The sequence below is a fragment of the Fringilla coelebs genome, assembly GCF_963513975.1.
Source record: "Fringilla coelebs genome assembly, chromosome: 15".
Classification (NCBI taxonomy): Eukaryota; Metazoa; Chordata; class Aves; order Passeriformes; family Fringillidae; genus Fringilla; species Fringilla coelebs.
The window spans coordinates 4,746,157-4,767,314 of NC_140041.1; the positions used below are offsets into that span (position 1 = coordinate 4,746,157).

Here is a 21,158-nt window from a genome sequence, read left to right on the forward strand (position 1 = left end):
CCTTGTGTGTCAGCAGGAGGCTCTGTGTTTGTGGTGTCATTTATCCTGCTGCTGAGGGCTTTGCTCAGCACTGCTCCCTGCAGAGCCAGCCACGGTCCCCTTCAGCCTGCCTGCAGTACCAACAGGGCTGCTGATTCCAGAAAGCTGGAATTGCTCCAGCCCAAGCCAGGAGAACACCTGGGTGTGACATTCAGCAGAGCCACCTCTTCCCATGAGAAGAGAAGCACGGCTGTGCTGAAAATGTCTGAAAGAATTCGCATTACCTGCAATGTATCCGGGATATATTGTTCCACTGGCTGTTGGGGTTTTGCCACCTTCTAACTAATCTGTATGAAAAGGGACTGAAAATGCAAATAGCTTCAGATAGCTCAAGCTGAAAGAGCAGGGAGTTTTCTGAGCCATTAATACTGTTCTGGATAGAGGCTTATCTGGCACTGGGTTAATAATGCACATCAGAACACTCCCAGCGCCTTGCAGCTCCTTTGGCTTCTGTTAGCAGCACAGCTGGACTCCTACACTGCTTTTACCTTGTTTAAAAAAGAAATCTAATTGGTCATTAAACTGCATTAGCATCTGTAATGAGCCCATCATCCCTTTTCAGCTTTTTTCCTTGCCTGTCTTCAAGAAGCCTCTGTCGGCCTGTTTGATGCGAGCGTTAACAACACAGCAGTGTAGTTAAATGCAAAAATTTGTTCTAAGAAATGGTATGATAAAATTTTAATTAATCTTGTTGTTTATTCTGATCCCTCAACAGAAAATGAATCCTTTCTCTGCAGTATTTACTAGTGTATGGATTTATTTGAAGTTCCATTGCTTCTGTGTTAAAATGAATAATTTTTTACTTACTACAGTAAAACACATAGGTGTGATGTAAAGGCAATTATATATCAGTCTTCATGTTCAGAACCTTTCTACAATTCTAATATTAGACTTTTTCTTACTTATTTCAATGTATCCTCATCTTTCTTTTCTGTTATTACCTGTTTTGATGTGAGAATTTCTTCATGTGGTTCTCTTTTTCTTAATTCATTAGATTTGGCACTGCTGTTTATTGTATCATCCTGGCATCTGGCTAGTGTAGCTCCTTTGAAAGAAACAGTGTGCTCGAACAAACCCATATAAAATTAACCCTTTTGATCTAAGCAGACAGGTGCAGGTAGAGTATGCCTGAAATACTTGCTCTGTAAAACTTATTTAGCAAAAGTAAAACACTTTTGTGCTCCATCCAGTTGAACATTTAACAGCATTTTCAAAACATTTTTAGAATTTATTATTTACATCTTCAAGTACATCTAGAATACATCTGCTGTCAAAAGCAGTGCCTCTTAACTGGAGGGGAAAAAACCCAAACTAAAAAGAGATCTGCAAAGCTGCAATATAAATAAAGCATTTCAGTCTTGTTTGGAAAGTTGTAAATCCCTGTACTATAACAAATGTTTTAGGGGAAGTTATAAATCCCTATGCAATTGAAATATATCAGAAGTATCTTTATCCTATGGTCAGAGCATAGAAAATTCTGCATGTTTTTGTCTGTGGTTTTTAGGTTGATTAGGTTGGGGTTTTTTTACTTTGTCACATTTTTGGGGTTTTTTTTCCATTTTATCTGTGAATTCTATCATTATTATCCTGCCCAGTGAAGGGTCTGGGGTTTTCCTTAATGATTTACAGCTGTTCTGTGTGAGAAGGGACAGACATGCAAACTAAATATACAAAAGATATATTTTTTAAAACAAAACGCCAAGAAGTGTTAGAGCACTCTTACAATACCAGTGCTCCCACCACAGGCCTCATGCATATGCATGATATCAGACCACCACGTGGGAGAAGCAATATGAGCAGGGGGGAGAGAAAATGAATATTGATAAAGCATGTCACAAACTGTGAACAGCCCACAGGAAATATCTAATCTCGGTGGGTGTGCTTAACTGAGACAGATTAAAATCTAAATCCATGCAGCTGATAATGTTTTTTATCTTGAAAGGTCAACTGGGTATTTGACACTCCTGGTCTGACCAGGAACCTTTGTAAAAGACATTGGGGAGGGTGTCTTCAATACATTTTATTTAGAATGGACATTTATGACTGGTCATTGACCTTGGGATTCCATTAGCAGTAATGAAGGGCAGCAGTAATGCCTTGAGCCAGCACAGCAAATGATGCATAATACACAGATGAGAGCTCCATGCTGGGCTGGGCTGCCCCATGGTGCTGTCCCTGCATTCCTGGTTCCAGGAGGAGAAAAGGAAGCAGTTAGTGACACACAGAACAGTGGCACTGCTTTGGAAATATTTTTAGTTTACAATGTGTTGGAGTTCTGCTTTTTTTGTTTCCTTTCTTCCCTTCTCTCCCTTTTCTGCCTCCTCTCTTTGGAAGACATAAGAGAGAGTTTCTGATTCTCTACAGAAACGAGGACAAACTCTGTTTGCCTACTCACATATGAGTTCAGTTGAGGGCTGTCAGAAAGATGTATTACCAAGTACAACAAAATATTTCCAGAGCGCCCTTACATGAAAATGTTTTAAACTACATTTATTTGTAGAGTTTCTAACTGGCTCTGGGTGACATTCATTTTACCAGAAGCACAAGTGTTGAAGGATCAACAATCACAGAATGATTTCTGCTGGAAGAGAACTTAAAGATCCTGTAGTTCAAACCTTCTGCCATAGGCAGGGACATCTCCAAGCTGAGCCAGTCCACCCCAATGAGCAGGAATTCAGGTGAAGGTGCCAAGGAGGAACTCAACTGAAATATAACGTGTGCAGGAGGTGGAAGCAGGGAAAGGAGACCAGAGAGGAATACCCAGATACTGTCTCTGTGTGTGGGATGGGACTGAGGAGATCATCCTTGTGGGTGTTTTGTTCTTGCTCCTCTTTGGTGGGACTTGAGACTGGTTCAAGCCCAGAGAACTTCAGAAGGAAGAGAAATCAACTTCTTAATTCCATGACTTCCCCATCCCTGTGGCGTTGTTTAGTTTCTGATAATGAGAAGTCCCAAGTTAAACACAATATCAGCAATAATCAGGCTGGCTTATATACGATGAAAGCACAAGAGAAGAAAACTAAATCATATTCTGAGCTGCAGACATTCAACTTATGGTAGTGGTCACTGAGAATAGAATATGGCACTCCTTATTTGTCATTATAGTTGGATTTGACCTGAGACAATTTTTAATTCTCTCTATTTTCTTACCTATTCCAAATTAATTTATTATTATTGTGAGAGATTTTGTATGCATGTAGGGCATGGGTGTGGTGTTTTTGTTCTTGTTGGTTTCTCATACAGTCAAATATTTTCAATATGTCCCAGAACATGAAATTTCACTTATTTAATATCACTTTAGTAAAAATATGTATAACTGCATATACTTCAAAGAATATTCTCCAGATAATATTTCAGTCTCATCTTTCTTGAAAGGATAAAAAGAAGTACCTAACTTAAGTATGAGATTGTGAGCTGCTCTTGAATTGTGAAGAACAAATGAAGAAATATGAGTTTCACATTTGAGTGACTTTTATTGTTTGTCTCTCCTGTCTGCACTTGGATATTATTTGCCTAGAGAAAATAGCTCAGCAAAAATTTGTTTAGCCTAAAATACCAATAAATTGCATAATTCTTTCAAGTTCACCATAAACCACTGATTTTTCTTGCCCTCCTTTCCATCCTTGTTATGTAAGTTGTTTATGAAATAACCAATTTTTGATATATCACTAGAAGACCCAAACAATTGGCATTGTCAGCAAATTAAAACCATAAAGATAGCAGGCATTCAGGTTTAGAAAGTACATTGTTTTCTTACTAGAATAGGTTGAAAATAAAAACAATAAAAGTTGACCACTGAGCCGTGGCGAAGTTGGCAGAAGGATGGAGGTTTTAAAGGTCATATTGGATAAATCTTATTTTTAAATGTAAAGTCACCTGAAAATCATACATTTCCTTGGGAAAAGAAAGTTTGCCTTTGGAAATGAGGCTTGCCAACCTTTGTCATTGTACCAAGCTGAAAAAGCAATTTGGACCCCCCCTACAGACTCACATTTTCCCTTTCAAAACAACAGAGGGAGAGAAAAGAGAAAAAAGAAGCTGCCACCACCCAAGCAGCAAACTTCACCCATGGTCTGTTATCCAGTGGCTGCCACAAAAAAAAAAAAAAAAAACAACCTTTTCCTGAGTCAGAAGGATCATTTCTTCTTTTTTTGGGAGGTTTTGGAGCATTGCTGGTGGATGGGCTTTGCTGTAGTTGGATTGTCCCACGGCAGAGCTGGGATCTTGTGGAGCAGCATCTCCGTGGGGTTTGGGTGCCCTGAGCACAGTGTGGGGCCAGCCTTGCCTTGGGACAAGCTCACCTGCTTTAGGGAGGAGATCTGTGGAAGGAAGGGTGAGGAGACAGGAACAAAAGGCAAATGTTGTCCTCTTCCCCACTGAACCAGAGCGTGGCACCTCAACCTTCTATAAAGACCTTGCTTTAAGTTAGGCGCAATTTTTTTAAAGTCTTCTCTCTCTCTTAGTTGAACCTTTTTGAATTTGATCTTGCTGAAAGTGTCTAAGAACCCTTTTCTACTCATAAACAAGTTTCTGAAGAGAACACTCTGGTAACTACTTGATGTATCTCTTTAGTATTTTGTAACTTCTTTAACACATGTTGCAAAAAACCATTTAACTTTTAGGTCCCCTGATCTATAATGCTCTAATGCAAGCTGGGTACTTCTGGGCTGGCACTTCTGCCTCTGCATCGAGTGCTAAAAGTTCCTTTTCAAAGTGGAAAATAAGAAATGTTCCCAAGGTTTAGCTGTGCTGTGCTGGTGTTGGGGTGTGAGGCAGGATGGATTCATTTTGGCACAGGTAGGCAAGAGTTGTTACTATGTTATACAGAGAGAAACTCTGATTTTTTGTCTCACCAAACCTTCCAGGCAGGTGGAGCACACTGGGTACTCTGCTTTCTTTTCAGTATTACCAAACATTAATCAATCCCTTATCCAACAGACACTGACTGTATGCATCCTTGGCTCACTTCATCTTAGCTGATTTCATTAAAAGTAAAATATTTAGCATTAGTTTCACATAAAAATATTTTATTAGTTTTAGGCAATCTTTGTAAGGTATTTTCTCTTTTAGCCTAGAAAACAGTTCTGAAATGAAAGTTTTAGCATGACATGCTAAAAATCGATTTATTACTGTGACTGTATTTTCTGTATAATTGCATACTTAGATTTGAAGAAACACCTTTTCTCTTTTAAATATATTCACAAAATAGATATTCTCTAATTATTTGCTCTTGACATGTGTGTATTTAATAATAATATGACATTTAAGTGAAAAGTACCTCTTCATCTTGTAAACATTAAAGCAACAACTAATTAAAGCAGTAGTTCTGTTTTATGTGAAGAACAGTTATTTCTTTTGGAATGTGTTGCAATCCTTGGTTTAAAGTAAATGAACATTGTTTTCTGTTTATAAAATGGAAGTGTTGCATTCTGAGGTCCTAATTTGAAGGTCACTGCAGCAGTGGGTGTGTGGTGTGAGCAGTGGTGCTCCAGGAGTCCAGGGACACCCAGGAAGGCTCCTGTGAGTGGATTAATTTTGGGGGTTTTTTGTGGGTTTTTTTTTTAAATTAAATATATTGCTGATGTTTTCAATTGCAAGTTGGAGTACTGTAAAGCACCAAAATGTGGAGAAGCTTCTCTAGAAAATATTTTCTGACACTTCTGCAGGACGGTGGTTCTACAGCAAAACTGGGTTTTCTGCAGCTTGTCATTCTCAGAAATGCTGCCTTTGAGATACTGCTTAAAATATGAGAGCATCCAACAGCTGGGTTTCATGTTTCCATTTAAATTGTCAGAAGAATCCTGTAATTTTTTTTTTTTTATTAAAAAGAAAAAAATCCTGAGCAACTTCTTCAGTAATGAGAAAATCTGCTCATTAGGGTGTTCCAGCTTTGATTCTGCAGTTTCTGTGATTTGGAGTCAGATACCCAAAACTTCAGTCTCATTAACACTGAGGAAAAAACAATATTTTTCTCAAGTGATTGCCTCTAATCAGTCAAACATTTAAATAGCCTAATATCACTTCCCTGTTAAGAATTACTTTTGGTTTGGTTCTGCATAAAGTCTTTTGATTAAATTCTTTTCTTTAAGTCCGTGAACGTCTCTGTTCACTCTTCTCCAGGAAGACCACTGCAAATTTTATAATAAAGTTGTGTACCTGGTATAGAATAAGTAACAAGAAGAAAAATTAAATTTATTCTCTCTTAACCAATCAAGTCCTCCCATTATTCATAAATGTGGAACACTCAAGCAGTTGTAAGGGGTTCAGCTTTGCTTTGCTTTATTGCTTGAGCTGAAACTAGTCCTGCTTTTCATTTTTAGTGGATGAAAAACTTGGAAAATAAATGCCTTTTAAGAAATTACATATAACCCAGCAATTTGTTATACAGTTTCTTTCCTTCATGGAATCTGACATTCTCTGGGAAAACTAAGATTTAAAGTTATCATGTAGATAGTGCTGTCTCTAATAGTGATGTATTGAGATGCACACCTGTCAGCAATTTTTTATATAAAATATTTACTGTTAAATGACGTCAAAAGTAAAAGTTTGATAGTTTTTCTTTAAATGAAAAAATATTACTTTTTCATCTGCAATTTCACAAATGACTGAGAAAGAAATTTAGGCATAAAAGAGAAAAGGGGAGACATTCTGAGAATGTACCATGAGGTAGCAAACCAATTTCATGTCATTGGCAAAAAAAGGGGGGATAAAAATGCAGCTCTGAATGTTGAGAGAAGAACAGAGTCCACATCCACACTCTCTGTAATGAAGAGACTGCTGTGGAGAGGGCACAGCAGACAAACCAAGTGGGAAAGCTTTGACTTTTTTGGTTTATAACCTTTTTTAGGCTATCAGTTGGCTGGAATGGGTAATTTTTTTCTGAAGTGTAGTTGTTAGTTTTAAGTTTAGCAATATGTCACGAATGAGTGTTTGGTATTTCTTTAGCCCAGCCTACCTCCTGCTGCAGTAAAGGGATGGAAAGCTCCACTGGAATATTCAGGGTGTAACCAAAGCACTCTTAAGTGAACTGATTTGGTTGTAGTTCAGCTATGTGGAGAAAATAATGGGTACCAGAATAAAATCAAAAGTTACATTCTATTTTATTTAAATAATAGCACTTCAGTACATGAAAATCATTGCCATAAATACAGCAAATTCTGCTTGTGTTAAGTGAAAAATCGGTTCATGTCTTAGATGTTTGTCAAAATAATGGGGAGAGGTAGGATGAGGCTGGTAAAAATTATTCCTCTTCTTCCTTCCTGACATTTCAGCCCGTCTTCTTAAGGTTGTTTTTTGGGTTTTTTTTTAACCTAACAAACTCCTTTATATCAAGGAGTTTATCCTTCACTGTCACAGATGCTGGCATGGAATTCAGCTAAAGAAATTGATTTAATGTTTTGATCGAGGAGAAAAATTAGGTTGGCTTTACAGAGAAAACATTTAGTAAGGATAAGAAATAAAGTCAAAGCACAAGGTTTGTCTCTGGCTTACCAGAAATAAGACATGAAAAAGCACACAGCTGCTCCATTTCTTGGTTCTGAAGGACCACTGTCAAGTTGTGTTTGGTTTTAATTCTAGTTTAGTTAAAGGTCTTACAAAACCTGATGCAGTTCATAGAATAACTGAAAGAAATACTTTCTTGAAGTATTTTCAGGCAGAATCTCTTCACTTAAATAGGAACTCGAAATTTAAATTTTGCAAAGGCTTGAGCTGGATATTACTTTCCAAATAAAATTCAATAGGTTGCTAAACTGAGAGGAAAGGTGAAGGAATAACAAATGCTCTTGTTTTACTTGGGTGTTTTGTGCTTGAAGCTCCCTGGGATGGTTTTTGTTATCTTCAGTTTTTCTCTATTTTTTACCAGGCAACGAGAGAGAATCACACATGAGCAGAACTTTCTCCTTTGTTTTTGGCAGAGAAAAGGTGCTTTGTGTTTGCTCACCTTCAGTCCTGCTGGGGGTGTCTGCAGCAATTGCAGGGAAGGCACTTTTGCAACACTTCCCATTTGAGAAGGTATTTCATTTTTACATGAAAGTCAGACATTTCTTACATATCAATTCTTGTTTTAGAATATCCTGAGCCGGAAGGGACCCACAAGGAAATCCAAAGTCCAACTCATTTACTGTAGAACTGTGTCACTGACACAGCTGATGGCTTTGTCAAGGTTGCAGAGTACATTTAGGATAGAGGCAGGAATTATGCCAGGAAATGCAGCATCCAGTACTTTTTTTTTTTTTTACCCCAGAGAAGGTGGATACAAGATTGGAAGCAGTCCAGGATGGGAGTAGAAGTCCCCATTGCTTGTGGTGTAAAATCCTTGTGCTTCCAGGCATTTATGCTGCCCTAGTCTGACAAGAAGTCTTTGTAGTAACTGCATGTCTGGAGTGAAAAGTTTTTCTTTGTTTTTGCTTGGAGGAAAGGCATGGTAGTGAGCCTCAAAGGGGAAAAACCCTATAATCATTTAGGCTGAAGTGCTTCTTAATTCAAATGGTGTGCTACTTAGAGAACTTGATAAGAAGGATTAGAACTGGGAAAGAAAGGCATTCTTAAAAGCAAAGCTATTACAGGGTTCATTACTTTATTTATACGTTCTCCAAAATCACATGAATGAAGGGAAAAAATGAGGAGAAAAAATACTGGCTTCAGTTCAGAATGTCAATTACTACTTTTTTTAATCCTCTTTTCACAATTTATTTGACATCTTGAACAGTAGCCAAAAAAGCTATTATAACTATAAAACATATTCATTGGTATAAATCTCATTAAGTTGAGCAATTTAATTAAGGTATTGACATGCTTAATTGATACGTGCAAGGAGAGACCATTTTCATATCTAATTTCCATACGTTTTCTGCTTTTAAGAAAACTAGCTCCGTAAAAATGTTATAGATTCAGCTAAGCCCTGTCATCCCAAAGGAGCACTTGCTGCCATTTACCTTGATTTAGAGCCAACTACTCTTCTAAGTGGAGCTCCATTAAATGGATCTGATGTATGTCTGACTCAAACATGCGTCAGCTTCTCTTATGATCAATAGTGGAATATTTATATTAATAAAGCACCAAGTTAATTAAATAAAATAGTCTTCTGGGTAAACTTAAGATACTAGGGGATGGGCAGCGAATCAATATACTCTGCCATTTGAACATTAACTATGTGCTCTGAAATTTTATGCTACCTTAGCAAAGATGCTTGCAGTGTTGGGAGTCTTGGATGCACAGAAACCCCCAGGGCAGGAATCTGCTCAGCAGCCTGGGCAGGGTTTGTTTATCAAGGTAGAAAAAAAACAGCAAACAAAACACCTTGGGTCACTTGGCTTCTGTGGCTTCATTCCTACAGACAATCCTTTCTTCTGGATTCAGACTGAACACAGTCCAATGGGTGTTCCCCAGTTGCCTGAAGTGTTGCAGTGGTGCCAGAGAAGGGGCACGTGTGACAAACTTGCCGTGTCAGGGTTTATCAGTGATGGTGAAGAGTCCTAGGAGCCCTACAAAGACATATTAAAAACCACCTTTAAAATGTGTTGGCCATTCATGAGCGTGTCTGGTTCTGGTGCATTGCATGTTTCAGCCCAAAGCACAGCTGTCCTTGGCCTTTCCCATCCCCACGAGCTCTGTCCCCACAGACAGAGCTGGGAGAGAGATTTCTACATCAGTGGGTGACCTTTGGCCACTGTGGAATCCTACCCCTGCTGCAGATGCAGTCACCAGTCCCAGATTCACACCCCCACTGTGCCCTGATAAGCAAACTCTAGTGTCCCTGTGGCACTGGTGCTATTTCTATAGCATGCAGATGGCCTTTGAAGGAAGCCAGTTCCTCAGGTACTGCAATCCCCAGCTTCCACTTCATCCTACCTTTTATCTACAGTATAAAGTTTCAGTGCAATTAAGTGAAAATGTGCTTTTTAAAGCTGTGGCTTTAATGAATGCCTCACTTTAATAACCAAAGATTCTTGAAAGGACAAGAAAATATTAATTCATTATTAATAATTTGTTCATTCAGTTTAGAACTTGTTCTGTGTAAATATGCTTCCATCTCTTTAGCCAGGGGCACCATGACATCGCTAAAAACACTGATATTCCTGGTCCAGAGGCTGTGGTTGTGTGCTGGAGCCCTCAGTTCCTGCAGTCCTTCTTTACTCAAGGGCACGGGGCTCCCTCCTCTTGGGGATTAAAGGAGCTGAGTTACAGCTGAGGGAATCAGAACATGTTCATTTGGGCCTTGTCTCCTCTTTAAAATCTCCCATGGTGGGCTGGACTCTGGTCCTTGCTGAGCCTGCAGTGACTGCTGAGCATCCCCTGACCAAAACCAGAGGTCAGGAGGTTTCAGTGAGGGGATTATTTGCTGTGTGACAGACACTGCCATGGGAAGTGACAAAATCAGAATGTAAATCCACAGGGAGGTAGCTTATGGAATAATGTACAGAATTTAATAAAATAATCAGTAGTAATATTTCTGGGCTATTGTAGGAAGAGGACATTGACATTGTCCTGTGAGGTGGGATTTTGACCTGGTCAAAATGCTTTTAATTACCAGGCACTAGGGACAAGCTGAAAAAATAATATCCTTTTTCTTGGAGTGAATTGTCTTCCAGTTCAGCATTTACTGAAAATACTTGGTTTAGATTCTATTTTTCTAATTATGTAGTGCCTTCTGAAGAAGACAAATGTATGGTGTGTTTAATACTTCCAAATACTCTTCATCCATGAAGAAATAAATGCAGACTCTTATTTAATATTGCTAATCAAAGCAGGTTACAGCTGCCAGTTGAAAATATTTAATATATGTAAAACTGCTTCTGTACTGTTATTGTCCTTGGTAAAGTGTTGGTAATGCATACCAGCCCTAACATTTAGTGTTCGTTTTTTCCTTTTTTCCTTTACATCATTCTGTGATTCAGAAAGACTGAACAAAGAGTGCAAGCTTGAAGGAGCATTGGAACCATATGTGTTATAGTTGTATATAATCTATATCATAATTGTATAAACTTAACAGAGTGGGATAAGTTTAGTAAGAAAACCACTTTCTGTGTTAGCCACAGTTCCCTGGTATTTCAAGTTGTCTTTCTACAAATTTAATGTTCAAAGAAAGGAAGAGTGATTGCATCTGAGCTGGGATAAAAACAGGTTCCATTATGAATTCCTTTCTGGAACCAAACAAAAACCTTGGTGTATGGAACTGGGATGAAGATATTCTTGTGTATTTTTTGACTGACTCTTAGTTTCTGTCTCTTGATTGTTGGTTTTCCACATGACATCTGGAAGTAATGTTGTGAATAATGTCAGGATGTAAACTTTCCAAGCCTTAAAATGAAGTTAAATTTCCTTTTCTGATAAGATAAGACTGTTTTTTCATATGACCCATGGCACTCTTTTAGCTAATTGTTTTTTCAAAAGCTTGCTAAGGAGGTGTCATAAATTGAAAAAACTTTTGTGGTAATAAGTCAAGTTTTACTGTCAGGCATATTTTCTCCTCACGTAACTGTGTTGGACTTTGGAGAAAGTCCTCATCATTCCCAGCAGTGATGAAATCAAATCATGCTGGAATTTGATGTTCTTTGATTTGAGAGTGCCTCAACAATGAAACAGCAAAGTGGACACATTGGAGTCTGTTGTGCAGGAGCCACTCCTCCCTCTTCCCTGGTCAGCTCTTTTACATTTAATTCAATTTTGTGTGCTGACATTGTCAATCTGAAATTCAGCAGTGCTTGACAGGGAGTCAGGGGAAAGCCAAGTTCATTTCTGGAAGTGGCTTTATGCAAATCAACTCGTGTGGGTCTCTGTAAGGAGGCAGCTGCTGATGAATCACAGGAGTGCCCTTGTTCCCCCGTCAGCTTTGGAAATAAAGCTCAAAAAACACCTCAAACACCTTTGAGAGCTGCACACCCAGGTCTCCCTATGAGTATTTTTTGGTGTTTGCGGATTAAAAAATGAGTCTGTTTTCAAAGTAGAATCTGGAGGATTTTGTTTTGCAGTGTTTGGGTGTTTTCAAGGAAATTAATTCAGCTGGTAACTTGTTCAGGCCAGAGTGGTCTGAAAGTGGCAGTGAAGTCCTGGGAACACTGGTAATTCTTGTGAATTGTCTGGAGTTTAGCTGTTTCCAGTAAGGGTTTAGGTCTTTGGTAGATGATTTACTGGAACACTCAAATAAAACCCTCAGTAAGCTGAGCAGAATGATTGTGAGTTTAACTTCTCTTTTGGAAGAATTCACCACTTTATGTGCACTTTAGCTAAAAGCTAATTTTGGTTTAGATTTGTGTCATGTTAACATGCTTGTTCTACTAGTATACTTGAGTTTTCTTTTCTCTACTTAAAACACCTATATTCCATCTAAATGCCTTTTTCTAAAGCATGGCATTATTGAATGACAAATGTGTATGGAGTGGGATTCTGAAGGTGCTTTACCTATGTGAAATAGTCATTGAAAAGAAGAAATTATTGGTTATGCTCCAGTGAACCTTTTTTTGGTGTGGATAAAGCAGGAGCATGAGGTTTGTAAGGGTGTGGTGTGATGCAGCTTTAATGGTCAGAGCTGCTGGGTTTGTGGATCCTCCCAAAAAACAGAGAGCTGCTGTTCCCTCACTCCAGAGAACCACTTTGTGGTATTACAGCTTGGTCTAATAAATCTGGATGTCACATCCACACACAAAAATGAGTTATGGCTAAAAGCAGCCTGGAGTGGATCTCCTTACATCTGCAGTGTTTCACTGGGACTCTCAGGGCTAAACCATCCATGGCAGGGAAGACACATGAAGGTGAAGCTGAGGAAGAAAAAAAGAATCTAAGATATTAGCAAAAAGGGAAAAGGTGCATGGAACTCCTCTGTCTTTTGTCCTGGGCTTCAGTACCTCCTGTTCCTGCAGTCTGCTGAATATCAGCAGGATCGATATTGCTGGTCCAATATTTTAATTTCTTTTTAAAACTTTGATTACAGCTCCAGTACCAGTGTGCCCCTCTTGCACAGGTGCACTTTTTACCACAGAACAGGATAAAGGTCCTCTGGTAACTGAGCCTGAGCTATAAACAATCCTGTTTTTCTCACTGCAGTGCATGCAAATACTTTGCAACTCATTTCTACCTCGCTGGAATGAATGGAAATTCAAGTTGGTTTTACCATCCACAGATTCTCTATCATTTTTATTACTTTTTATATAGCCACAGAAATGTCTGCAGTGATCATACAAACAAATTGTATAATTGGCCTTTTTCAGGAGAACTTGGTAAAAAAAAAATCCTAGATCTTTACACATGTAATTGCTACTTAGTTGTAGGAAAAATCGTATTTTTTTAGCCAAAGTAAAGGATTCACAGCCTGAATTAAATAAATACTATTGTGATTATTGTTTTCATTCCATAATGTGATGATTAGGTACACAAAAATATTAACTGCAGGGGATTTTTTCTTTTAATATAATACTAAAGTGCAAAGAAATCTTTACTATAAAGAAATTCATCATTAACAAAGGCAGAGTCAGGTTAAGACAGATTAGCTAAAAGGGAGTCTTGCTCCAGATGCTGATCAGTTATCCAAAGACAGTGCATGTTTTATTCTGTATGATTTCACATGTTTATCTTCTAAAATAAAAACTCATAATAGTTAAAAAATAGATGACCAATGAACTGCAAATATCTTTTTGTTTGGTGGCCAGGCAGGGCTGTGGAGGCTCCTGTCTGTGGGGAGATCAGAGGAGGGTGATATTGCCTACTGATGTTTAGAATTTCTTTCCAGTATGGTTCAACAGACAAAAGTATAAATCCCAAAACAGGTCAGCAGTATAAAACCAGTGCTTTTTAAAATTAGCTTAAAATAAAGCTATCTTCATATAGCTGCATTTCTATTTTAGAAAGTATTCACATTAATAAGCAGTGAGAGAGCTTTTGACTTCACATTGGTTTAGCAGCAAGAAAATATTGGCAGAAATAGAAAATGATGGGAAGAATCATTCATTTCTTCTGATGTCAGGGCTTCAGTCCCCCCTCTCTGAGGTGTGTGGCATCCCCTCTAAATCACAGGAGTGCCTCTGAGCTCCAATCTCACTTCCAGTTCAGCTGGAGCACTTGGACTTTTGGGGGAGCATCATGGCCCTGGGAGCCCTTGTTTTGTCAGAGTTCCAGAGGAAAGCTTTTCCTGTCCCAATGGATCTGTCCCCAGAGCTGTCTCTGCCGGCAGAGCATCCTCCCACACCCGGGAAGGCTCAGCACAGGAATGGCACAGGGGGAATTCCCCATCTCTGGGGCTGACTGGGAAGGGTTTCTCTGCTTCTTCCCACACTCCCTGGAGCACCTGGAGTCCCCTGCTGCCTCTCTTTGTGTTCCTTTGTCTCCTCAATCAAAAGGAAGGATTAATTATATTGATACATTTTCTAAAGCACTAAAACCCTACATGAAATACTGCTAACAAAGACATCTTCTTGTCATTTATTAGTCAGAACCCTCTCCTATTTCCAGTGGGCTGCTTCTCTTCAAGAGTCTCCTCTGAGTCCACTGGCTGTAACTTTCCAGTTCCTACTCCCTGACATATCCAAAACTGAGTGTAAATATTTTGAGGAAAGATTTTACTTTTGTGTGTATATTCAAAAAGACAAAACAAATGCTGCTTTCTAAAATGAAATTCACCATCAGTCTCAAGATGGGTGGTTTTAAAATAAGAGTCTCCTAAATGCTGTCTAATGACTATTTCCTCAGCATTTTGGAAATGGCAGGAGGAGGGAGAACAGTAAAATTAATAAAGGCAAATGCTGCCTTTGATTGCACATTGGCATTGATTAGTTTTACAGTTTATTTAAAATGATATAAAAATATTTACCAATCTTTTCAGAGATAGTCTGATAGATTTTTTATGATTTGTTGGGTGGATCAACAGACAAATGTTGCACTGTGTCTCAGTGAAACAAGGTGGGGTTGTTTGGGGCTTTTTTTGGTTTTTTTAAGCAACCAAGAATTTTAAAAACCTCTAATGAAGAATTAGGTAATCACAAATGAGTATTCTCTGTTCTTTTAAACATTTAAAGACTTCAGCATGTGCTGTGTGATCCCTGTGGTTGTGTCAGGACAGAAGTCACGACGCTGCACAACTCCATGCAGCTTGGATCCCTTGAAGGATCTTTATTAACAGATGGTTTTTAAGTTGTCCTTGGAGAAGGTGGAAGATGATGACAAAATAATCATCTTCTGCTGAGATCTTTTTCCTCTGACTGTAGTGAGCACCCTCCCAACTCTCGAGGCTCTGCTCAGTGTCCTGCTCTCACAATGAAGGTGTGTGTGACTGGGCTTGTGGGGCTTTGGGGGAGTGCTGGAACCCAGAAGTGCAGAGTTAACATCTATCACTTCACAGTGCAACTGGACCAACAGAGAAATCGTGGTGTTTATCTTCTGGGGGCTTAGCACGGTGCTCGTGCAGCCGTGCGTGACTGTGTGAAAGCACTGAGCGCTGCTTTAATTGGAATTTTGGAGCTGAATTCCCTCCTCAAAACAAACAAGGCAAAACCAAACCTGTGCTTCCCCTGCAGCCTCCCAGAGCAGGAACTGAGATCCAGCTGTACTGTATTTAGTAAAAACACAGTCAGTCACCTTGTTCAGGGTGCACAGCAGCTGCAGGACCTGCTCTTGTTTTGCACAGCTCACATCCTTGTCACCCTCTTTACTTCTCATGCACTAGTAGGAGGATTTTTTTTTTCTTTTAGAAAATCAGCAGTGATGCCAGGTTTCCACAGAGTAATGCTTTACAACGCTCCTGTTGTTAAGCTCTTGCCTTGTAGCCCATCAGCAACAACACTTTTCCATTTTTCCTTCAGACAGAGAGCTACAAGTGCTGCTTTACAGTAAATACCATTTTTACACTGGCCCTGCTGAGAGGGAGAAGCCATTCCTGCACTCAGGGCACAGGTGCTGATGAGTGTCAGACTTGCCACAGCTTGTTCTAATTACTGGTGGAGGGACCTGATTTGGGCAATGCATTTCCCACCTGGAAGATGATAACTATCTTGAATTTACCTTCCGCATTTACGAGACTCAATGTTTCTGAATTGTTCTTAACTGTTTACTCAGTTATTTTTCAATCTGTCTGTAGAACAGGAAAACTTCTAATTCTGAACAGTTTTGGAAATACTAGGACAATATCTCCTAGGTAAGAATAATACTTAGTTGTTGAAAATGCTAAATATTAGTTTTAATTTAAAAAATTAAGAAGCTGCAGAGCAGAAAGAATCCTTGCTGTAAATGAAATGCATGATATCCTGTGCTGGATTTTTTACAGATACAATTAAACTCCTTTTTCTCCCTGATTTCCTTGCTCTTTCTGCCTCATTTTCTCTTACAGACTCTTCCTGTAGATAGCACTGGTCCTTCTGCCCTGCCTCTTCTCTGAGTGTAGGAGTTATCTTCCCTCAACTTTTGTTCTAAGACAAAGCTGACTTGTATAATTCCTCACTTTATTGACTTGCTTATCTTTTATTACATGTTACTTAGAGATACCTATTATCTTTGGATTATACTCTCTAATTTTCCCCATCTGTTATTCTTTACCTCCTTAATTGTTTTACTTAATTCACTAAAACATTGCAGGGTAGAGTTTATGTGTAACATGCTGTACAAATTAAAACTAATTCTAATGAGACAAATTGCAGTGACCAGATTGTGTAAAGTATGTGACCTTTAGTGGAGCAGTTCAGTCTAGTTTTAGTCCAGTTGTAAAGAAAAGTTAGATTGAAGAGTGGTCATTAAGCTTTAAAAGTGCACAAAAACCTCAGGAAGGTTTTCTTTTATTTAATTTTAATCAGTGCATTGGACTGAAATGTTTTAAATCCAGGAATCCTGATTTGTAAAAGAATGTAAACAAGCTACCAACAGGGATGAATGAATTCCCATTTCTCTCAGCTGCACATTCTGTAGCCAGAGCAAAGCTGCTGGGCACAGTGCTAATTTCTTGGCATGGGTGGCAGCTGGCCCTTTCTTAAAACCAGGAGTAGTATCTTTCATTAGTTCTGTTTTGCAGAGCAGGTGAACAATATTAACTTTCCAGTATTGTTCTGGCAAGAAGAGAGGATAGGAAGCAGTTTTGTTTTGCACTCAAGTCCCATATCCAGTCAAAGGAACCGATGTTTGTCTGATGGTTTTGTACCAGCTGCTGCAGAGAGCTGTGTGTGAGCTGCCCTGATTTACTCCAAGATGCAGTTGAATTGTGGATAAGCTGAAATGCTCCTGAAGAAAGGAATCAGGATTGTTAGGCTGGATTTTCCCTTCATTTTAAGTAAACCATTGGTTCTATGTGTTAATAATTAATTCTGTGAGTTTGCAGTTTTACTATGGAATCAACATAAAATAAAATACTGGGAAAGACACAGGTTTGGCTGTGCAGAATTTGCTCTGGGTGACTTGTTCTTTAAGTCTTTGCATTAAACTCTTTAGGTATTAAAGGCAAGCTGAGTTCTTTATTGGATAACACTGCATGGTGATCTCCCAGCCTGTTTGAGTGGGGGAAATAATTAAAGATTAGTCCTCAACCACATTAAACACTTCTTAATCAAGCTGTTTTTCAGGCAGTTGTAAAAAAATATTATTTTTAAATTTTCAAATCTGTGTGTTAAGAAAAGTTGGGAAAATAACTGGTAAATCCTCAAAGGGTAGGGTTTTTTTTGTTTGAAAATGAAGAAAACCTAAGCATAATGCCATCATTACTGATTTTTTTTTTTGTTTTCATACAATATATGTTTGTTTCAGTACCTTTTTAATTTTTCAAGTTGTATTTAAGTAGTTGTTTTAATGTTTTAGATCTGTAGTCCAAATGAAGATTCATTCTGTGGATGTTCGTAGGGTCTGTGTTCCAATTAAGTGATTTATATTCTCTTACTGGCAAAATAATAAAAATAAAAAAGTCTTAATGTATTCTGTTGCTCTGTTAGGTAGCTGAATTTCCACTCAGGATGCAATAGGCAGTGTCAGAGCAGAAGCTGAAAGCAGCACTACAGCAAAGACTGCAGAGGCACTTAAGAAACGTCAGCACTTTTGGATGGGTTTTTTTCCCCTTTCCAATCCTTTTATCAGTGAGGCACTTACAATTCACATTGGAAGATCAGGAAAACAATATTAGACTTGCAGAGGGAGTTCATCTGTGTCCAAAGCATTTTAGCTAAATTAAAATAAAATCTAAGAAAGGTATTGGCTTGTGCCAACTCTTGCGGGAGTCTGAGTTGGGCTAACACGAGCTGTGAGCCACAGCTGCTGGGTTTGTCAGCTCCTGCCTCTGTGCAAAGTGCCAGTCCAAGCTCTTTAGCATCTCTGTGCCTTCATTCCCTCAGCCCATGCTGTTTCCACGGGGGGATGTTTGCTGTGGAAGCTGTTGGATGAGTGCTCTGCTGTTCTCCCCGAGTTCCTCTGGGTTCTGCTGCCTGTCTGGGCTGTCCCCACCTCTGCAGTGCACCAAGCTGGGGCTGGCTGTGCTCTGTGCCCTGCTGCAAAGCTGTGTGCCAGGTCAGACTGCACTGAGCCTGCCTGTATTTATCAAAACAGAAATCCAGGCTAGAAATGTGTGCTTAGCTCAGCACCTGTTTGTCCAGGATGCAGATGAGCACGTTCTGGCTCTCTTGGGTGCTTCCTCCCAGCACAAGGGGGACTCTTGCAAGGAGGGTGCTGCTGATGGACTGGCACATGCTGGCTTGTCCTCAGGTCAGGTGATTTCAGCTCTCTAACACTGCTCTTAGGGTGAGGGTTTTGGGAAGTCTGTTATTGCCTAAGTCTGGAATTTTTCAGAATTCCCCTTTAGGATACAGCATGCTCCCCTCAGGCACTGGACTTGCCTTCCATTACAGAAACAGGGGGCTTGAAACCTCTGTCAAAGAAATAGGAAATCTATTAGTAATCATCACTTTTTTTTTTTTTTTCCCAGGTTGGCTGGTTATTTTGCTTGATTACTGCCATATTTTTCTATCTGCTTTTTAGGTTTTAGTTTTGGCCTCACATTAATTTATCTGGTTTTCTACAGTTGCTATTAATAACTAATTATTTCTACAGTTACTATTAATACTACACTATTATTTCTAGAGTTAATAATTATTTCTACAGTTACTATTAATAACTAATAATTAATAACTAATAACACCATTGCTGTAAGCTTCTCATCATGTCTGCCATGAGAAGCAAGGAATAAAAAGCTGGAACTTTAAGATAAACTCAGCAGACAAGTTTCTTCTTACAGCCTTCTGCTACCTGAGAGCAAATTCTGTGAAATGCACAGGCTGAGCCTGGTTGAGGTTTGCTTGCTTATTAAACATGCTTAACAAAACTCTGGCACAATGTCAGGAAGCAGAGAGAAATGCTCCTCTTGGCCATCTCAAAACAGGATGATTATAATTGTGAGAAGGCAGAAAAAGAAACATTGGTGGCTTTTCTTCCATGCTGTGTCACTTGTGCCACGCAGGCTGTCAGTCCTTCAGCCCACTAGAGACAATTTATGGAATCAGTCCACGATCCAGGAGATTGAAAGAGGCAGGTTTGTTAGCTAGAAATGAGAGCCTTATAGAGGATAAAAATAATACACTTTACAAGAAGGTTTTCATAGAAAACAGATGAACTTCCTGCAGTCCCCTGGTTTTGCCTGGCTGCGGGTTAAAAGTTGAGCATAAAGACAAAGCAGAGAGCAAATATATAACATAGCCCTTGTAGAACACAACAACGTTATGAAATATCGCTTGAAAACCTGATTTACTTTTACACATGACTTGAAATGCACAATAAAATACCAGACAAATGCAACTTGAGATGGTGGATTAAGTGTGGCTTTATTTGACCACACAGTTCCACTTTTTCAAGCCCTTTTTGTTCCGCTTTGTGTGCGTCTTCCTTTCAGATCTTACTAATTTTTGCCTTGCTAAGCCATTTTGTCACACTTTTACCACAGCTCTGCTGTGCCTCAGTGTCACACCAAAATGACAGCTTAAGACTTCCTCCTCGTGGGTCTGAAACACCCTGTACTTTGTGTCTTCTGTGTCCCAGTTCCCTGATCGTTTGTCTGGGTTGAAGGTCTGTCTTTAAAGAACTGATATTTTGTGGCGGGCAAAATAAAGGGGAGGTGAAGGCGGGGTCAGAGTGTGGATCAGTGTTAAACAAATTGTGAAGGTCACAAAGAATTTTAATCTGACTTGAAAAAGAGACTTGTATCCAGCAGCACATTTTTGTTTGCGCTCCTCTGAATGGACAGTTGTGGCTACTTGGAGAATTTGGTGTAGACTGCATGACTGGTATAAATTGAATTAGTCTCGTGACAAGGACATAGTCCCCTTTTTTCCTTATCTGCCTGATGGAAAGCAGAAGAAAGCCCTGTGTGACACGCCTTGACCCACGATGTCAATGTGGGCTTTTGTGACAGGCTCTGATTTCTGGCCTCTCATTTGATAAAACCAATTTGATGGAGGCTAGAAAGGAGCTTGCTGAACAGTAAATGTACTTACAGAAAAGGGTGTCTGGGGGTGAGTACAGAGGGCTGCCAGCCCCTCCTAATCATCGTTACAGAGCCAGAGTTTCTTTCTGAAAATGGGGCAGAGCCTTGGGGACACTCACCCAAACAATGCACTGTGCAGTTCTCTGCAGGATCACCTTTATTTGTCCTTTAGTCATCACTGAGCCTCCCCTTTCCTCCATTTGCTTCTTACTTGCATTTTTCTTTCCCACCTCTCTGTTCTTCCATTCCTGTCTTGCCCCATCTTTTGTCCTTTAAACCAGACTGAAACCTCCCCCCCTTCTCTGTGCTGATGGGGCACCAGCAGGAAAATCAGGGTAAATGCTGCTTTTCCTCAGCATGAAAACATCCCAGCTTTCTGGTTTCATGTCCATTTCCCTCCCATTCCTGATGCTCTCCTTCCCACCTCCACTGCAATGCTGGAGGGCTGTGAACCTGGAACTATTTATAGTTCATCAAGGGGGAAAGCACTCAGATGCAGGCTGGGAAACAAGAAAATGTTACCTGCACTCACAATGCAGATCAAACCATTTTTTAACGTGCTTTAAGTACTAGAAGGACTTTTTGAATTGCTCTTGGTGGTTTAGTTTTTTGTTGGTGGTTTTTAAGCAAGATTAAAAATTCAGTTTTTCCCATTGATACGTAATGCAGTGGGATTTTAATGCAGGAG

General features: G+C 39.4%; 1 protein-coding gene across 1 annotated transcript in view; it reads left to right on the forward strand.

Moving 5' to 3' along the window:
* SLIT3 (slit guidance ligand 3) overlaps positions 1–21,158 on the forward strand; it is a 478,838-nt gene that overhangs the window by 217,786 nt on the left and 239,894 nt on the right. The gene's annotated exons all lie outside the window — the stretch shown is intronic.